Source organism: Galeopterus variegatus, unplaced genomic scaffold (assembly GCF_000696425.1).
Source record: "Galeopterus variegatus unplaced genomic scaffold, G_variegatus-3.0.2 Scaffold149, whole genome shotgun sequence".
Lineage (NCBI taxonomy): Eukaryota > Metazoa > Chordata > Mammalia > Dermoptera > Cynocephalidae > Galeopterus > Galeopterus variegatus.
Window position 1 is genome coordinate 552,463 of NW_007726260.1, and position 6,109 is coordinate 558,571.

A 6,109-nucleotide genomic window follows, 5' to 3' on the forward strand; every position below is an offset into this window, starting at 1 on the left:
CCTCAGGATGGCAGTCTCAGAGTAGTCAGACTTCCATGCATTGGCTTCTTCCGGACTGAATCTTCCAAGAGGCAAGGCAGAATGACCCACCCTTGGAAGTTCTAGAACATCACTGCTTCTAAATTCTATTGATCAGGCAAGGGGATGGGAAATACACTCCACCTTTTTGATGCGAGGAGCAGCAAAGGATTTGTGGTCATCTTTAATCTACCACAGGCGTCTTACTGGTTGGCTCTCTTAGGCATCAGACTCTTCACTGAAATGTCAAGTGGTTCCCACCTGGCCTCAGATTTATCTTAAACAATGATTGGAAAAGTTCTTTAGCTCTGGATGCCATTCAGAGAACATAAAAGATTAATTGAGATGACTGAATCCATCTAGATACAGAATGTAAAACAATAATTTAAATGCCTATCAACACAACAAACTATAATTACTATTGCATGTGGCCCTGGTGTAGATGCCCATCACCCTGTATGGGGGGTGAACTGCTGGAACCTTTCTCCAAACTCCAGCGGGGTCAGAAGTGCCTCTGATCTGGTCTTCTCTGGTCATCTTCCGCTTTCAACATCCCGCTTCCATGTCTTCCACTTTTCTGTGATTCTTGTTAGTTTGGGCTAGATCAGTCACATTTTTATTTTCATATAAAACTAACAACAATGCTCAGTTTCTGCTTAGGATTGCTCAGAGATTTCACACACACACACACACAATTAATTTAGAGAAAATAATAACAGAAGTTTAGAAAGATTACATAACCAACATCCACATTCTCACTTTCCCAGAATTTACAAATATCAACGTGCTAATCTATTTTCTGCAAGTCTTTAAAAAAAATGAGAGAAAGAATACCTTACAGAGAAAGTTGTTGTATTTTTTGATTGAATTTTCCTCCCCCACATCCCAGAGGCAACCACTATCATGAATTTATCGGATAGGATAATATTTTAAGTATAGTGTTTTCATCAACTCTTTTACAGCTCTGTCATTCCCTGTTTCTAATTTACTGCCGCACAAATTTGCAGCTGAATTTAAGTAGGCCTACCCTCTCAAAATTCTCTGCTTCACTTTTTGTGACTAGCTTCTCTCTCTCTCTAGTGTGCTAGTGAGAGGATTACTACCCAGGCTTTGGAGAAAGAGAAATTCTTCTAGGAAGCGGCTCCCTGAAAACACCTCCCTATCTGAGCACAAACAATGTTATGTCGTATCTGTATTGTCCACCATCCCCACCATGAATGTTGTTATCTGCCATTTACTAGTCAACTCTTTTGAGGCCGCCAGACCTGTGATATTTGGGCTATAGGGATGGAAAACTCAGGGCTTTATCAGAAAAATGTGTAAGTACTCTAGCTTGCTCAGCACTTTGGTATCAATGTCATCTTATTTCTGCAGATGCAAAGAGCTGGCATGCAGCTCAACACTCAGTGGTAATGACTCTCAACTCTATCAGACTTAACTCCCCCTTAAAAAATACTTATAATGCTCCTTATCCTCAACTGTGTAGATAATATAACCTACTTCCATAAATAATTTTAAAAAATATAATGACCTGGCTATAATATACAAGGAAAATAATCTTATAATATTTTCCAATATGTAAATGCTTGGACGTAATACCATCGTTAGATGATGGCACTGGATGTCAGTCAGGAATGCGACAGCCCCAAGTGTAGACTGAGCTAGGCATAGTCGTCAGCAGGGTGATTTTCTGAAGTAATGAGCAATTTCTGTTGGAGTTTCATACAAAGCAAAGTACAGATTCCTCAGGAAGTTAACATGGAGTTACTATCTGACCCAGCAATTCCACTCCTAGGTATGAACCCTGAAGAATTGAAAACAGGGACTCAACAAGATACCTGTACATGAATGTTCGTAGAAGCAGTATTCACAATAGCCAAAAGGCAGACATGACCCAAACATCCATCAATGGATGAATGGATAGGCAAAATGTGGAATATATACACAACGGGATATTATTCAGCCATAAAAAGGAATGGAGTACTGATACACGCTACAACATGGGTGAACCTTGAAAACATTCGGCTAAGTGAAAGAAACCAGACAAGAAAGATCACATACTATAAGCTTCCAGTTGTATGAAACAAACATCCAGTTCAGGTAAATCTATAGAGACAGAAAGTAGACTGGGGCTGGGGGTGGCGGGTGGGGAGTAGGAAGTGACTGCTTAATGGGTATGGGGTTCTCTTTTGGGCTGATGGAAATGTTTCGGAACTAGAGAGGGGTGGTGTTTGCACAATAATGTGGGTGTACATTTATGCCACTGAATTGTACACTTTAGGATGGTTAATTTATGTGAATTTTACCTCAATAAAAAAGATACACAAAAGTGCAGTCTTCCCTAGATTTACAGGTTAAGTGCATTTTCAGAATTTAGTGAATATTAAAACCATGCAAAAAAAAAATGCTTGGTGTTTATATGTAAATTCAGGTTATGGTCTAGGCTCAGATAAATTAGAAACAGGTTTTTCTCCTACACAGTTGTCTGGTATGGAGCATTCAAAAGTTGGGCAGTATTTTGTAATGTGGGACAGCGCCTTTCATTACAGAATGTCTTGAGTGCCCATCCCCAAAACAATCCCACGGATTTCCAGCATGTTCCGTAGGGGGAGGTGACATTGAGGAGCGAGGCCCAGTGGTGAGTCCTTGTCTTCCCAGCTGCTGAAACTGTCTGTGCCCCCCACCTGCCTGGTCCCTGTGTCCAGCGCCCGTGTGCTGCCTCCCTGTCCTGTCCAGGAACTGTGAAAAAGAATCCGCCGTGAGTCCAGTGGGATGATATTAAAAAACATTAAACTCTCTTCTTGTTTTAAGAGAGAAAGCCTGGTACATTATTCCCAGGTTGACATTCTTAGAGCTGTCAGCAGACACAGGCTTTGAGATGTTGTTACATTTTGTTTTTGTTTTCTGAGGCCCTCGCAGCCAAAGCCACAGTGCTTAACTACGCTGTTTTGTTGGATCTGCCTGTGTTTGGCTTTTCCAAGATGCTACTGCTAATGCTGTTTGAATTGAACTGGCTGCTTCATCTTCTAGAAACCACTTTCCCTTTGCTTTTCTTGCTTCACTGAATGCCCCTTTCTTTCCAGCCTCACTCTGGTGTCAGCCGCAAGGCAACCTGCTGACAATTTGCCTCTGGTGATGTCACCCTGTTTAACCACCAGACCTTGGGGAAGAATTGCCAGGCGCTTAGAGAACTGACCTTTAGGTCTTCCAAAATGGACACGGTGGGAAAGAGAACTGCTTGCAACACGGGGGGTGTGACGGGTTAGGCCAGGGTCCGCCCTTGGGAACGTGCTCCTCTCTGGCTCCTTTAAGTCCTGCACAGTGTCTGTAGCTGCAGCGCTGCAAGGGGCTGTGCTGGGAAGGGCCGGGCAGAGGAGCTTCCTCTCCAGGAGAGAGGTCTTGTGTTGTTCTCCTGGGACAGGCCAAGGGGACTCCTGGTAGTGGAGGGGATCCAGGGCAGGGGGCAGGGGGTCTGAGAGGACCCCAATGCAGTCCCGAGAGCCTGCCAGGAGAGTGTGAGAGAGGAAACTGGAGAAGAACATACACAGGCATCTGTGAGTGATTTCCTCTGTCTGTCAAAAGCAATACTCCTCTCAGATGTTTTTATTGTGAGCCCAACTTTCTGCCTCTTGCTGTCGTTTTCTTCAGATGTTTACCAAGAGCTCCAGGCCAGCCACGTGGCAGCAGCCTCATTTGTTTTTATTTAGTTCTTATGAATGTGAGGTGTTTTGTACCTAAAAGGAACCAAATGACCATTAACTGCTAACCACTCAACCTTCCATGTGCACATTCAAGCTTGGTCCACGCACATGCGTGCTCTGTGGGAACAGGCCATGGGGTCCTGCTCCATTCATTCTGCATTATTTCATGCTCACCTGGAGGACACACTTGCAGTTTGGTGCCCAGGTAGGCCTCTTTCATGAGAAAACATCACGGGCAACCTACCTGTCATATTGCATGATGTCTGTGGGATCCCAAATTTTCTCTCACATAAATAATTTTTCTAACAAAACAATGCAATTTTTCTAACTTTCTATCTCTATATATTCATCCCAAAAAGAATTGCCAAGTTAAAGGGGCTGAACTCTGTTGCTCTATTTACATGTTCCCAGATTACTCCAGAAGGATGCACCCAATGCTCACTGCCCTACGTGACCTGGGACAACTGTCTTGCTGCTATCATTCAGTCATTCATCTAGTACAAGTATTTGCTGAGCATCTACTGTGTGTAAGCACAGTGTCAGATGCTGGGGACATGGTGGCACACAAGACATGGGTCCTAATTCCTGGCTTCGTGGCACTCCCAGCTCCTGAGGTGATTTCTCAAAATAAGGTTCCTGGGTCACTGCATCGGAATCACCTGGGACAGGCACTTATTAAACATTGCAGATTCCTAGGACTCAGTCCAGTCTACTGAATCAGAACCTTTAGGTCCAGAGCCAGGGAATCTGCATTTCCATTAAAGGTCCATGATCACATTATGATTTGAGCACCACTGGGATGATGGAATGATTCAAAGTTCCCTTCTGCTCAGGAGGAGACATGAGGGAATCAGGATGGGGTGTGGGAGCCTGGCTTGATAAGCAGCTGGTGCAGGGGGATGACAGAGCTGTGCAGCTCTTCTCACCACACTGTCATCTCCTACAGGACACAGACAAAGCCATTGAGCCCAGAGCAGGGTGTGACTAATAAGCAAGCTGGGTGGATCTTTTTTTTTTTTTTTGTCTTTTGTCTTTTTCCGTGTCCGGCAACGGATCGCAACCCTCAGTGTTGCCCCCGTACCGGACCGGGGACCGGCAACGGGATTGCAACCCTCGACGCTGCTCCCGCGCCTCGCTCAGCCAGTGAGTGGGAACCGGTCTGTATGTGGGATCCGAACCCTCGGGAGGGAGCGCCGCTGTGCTTCCCAAGCGGTGCACCTATCCAGTGCACCACCGGGCCAGCCCCTGGATCATTTTTTTGCTTCAGCTCAGCAGGTCCTCCTACAGGCGGAGCAACCCGCCGAAGAGCAGAAGAAGAGAGTTTTCTAGTGTCAAGATCACTGTTCCCAATTAGCTGAGCAAAGCCAAGCAACGTTGGGGAAAGGGAACATGTGGCTCTACTTTGGGAGGGAGCCTTGTGTGAGGTGTAAGTCAGATGAGCTGGCCGGTCCAGAGAGATGCTGGGTGAGCCAGATGGAGAGAGGTGGCACCGGCTGGGGAGGACTGGGCTGTGCTGCCAAGTTAGGGAAATTTCTAGATTTTACTGCATGAGCTGGGGGGAAAAGGACTTGGACCAGCTATGTGGGAGTGTCTTGGGCATGTCCCCAAGCAGAATGGGCAGTGCTAATTGGAAACTATGGCCTTGGAACAGAGGAGATATAAACCTGCAGGTGTCAGGTGTGTGGCCCCAAGAATCCTCCCAGGCTGTGTCAGCCAGTGGCCAAAATTGAACTGTGCTTAGCTTGCTGCAGATAGAGCTGACCTCCAAATTATATACCACCATTGGAGACTTGCTGGCTTCAATATTACATGTCCCAGGTCTCTTTTCTGTGGTTCCTGAATTGGCTGTATGCACATGTCCAAGGCTCTTTAGGTTTTTTTTTTTTTCAGGGTGCGGCCATGTGTGCTGGCCGTGGGCTCACTGGCAGACTCAACTTTTATTTATTTCCCTATTTGGAGCAATCTCCTTGAGTTGGTGCAGCCTTGCACACCAAAACTCAAAGCAGGCAGAGGCTTTGCTGCATTGCTCTTGATGGATACCAATATCCCCTACGTACAATGTCCCCATACAATGCATGGCTCACAGCAAGCTGAGTTCTGATTTTGCTCAGAGAGACAGTCAGTTCACCATCCATTTTCATTAGGCTGAGTTACCACATGCGGTATAGTTTAAGTTCCAGTTTGGAAATGTTCCATGTGTGGCTCTATTTCTTAATTCAGGGAAGTGAACATCCATCACTTTTTTTTTTTTCCTGGCCCAACTCCCATGTTGCCTGATCATTAAGAACAAAATAGTCAACCCAGCATAGGCCACAGATTTGGATACCAAAGGGACTTTTGAGTGAGCACTGAGGTGGAGGCGTTAGGCCACTATTCCAGGAGTGCCATTT

At 45.5% G+C, this 6,109-nt stretch overlaps 1 pseudogene; it reads right to left on the reverse strand.

Moving 5' to 3' along the window:
- Nucleotides 1-6,109, reverse strand: part of LOC103607115 — a 90,607-nt pseudogene that overhangs the window by 14,440 nt on the left and 70,058 nt on the right.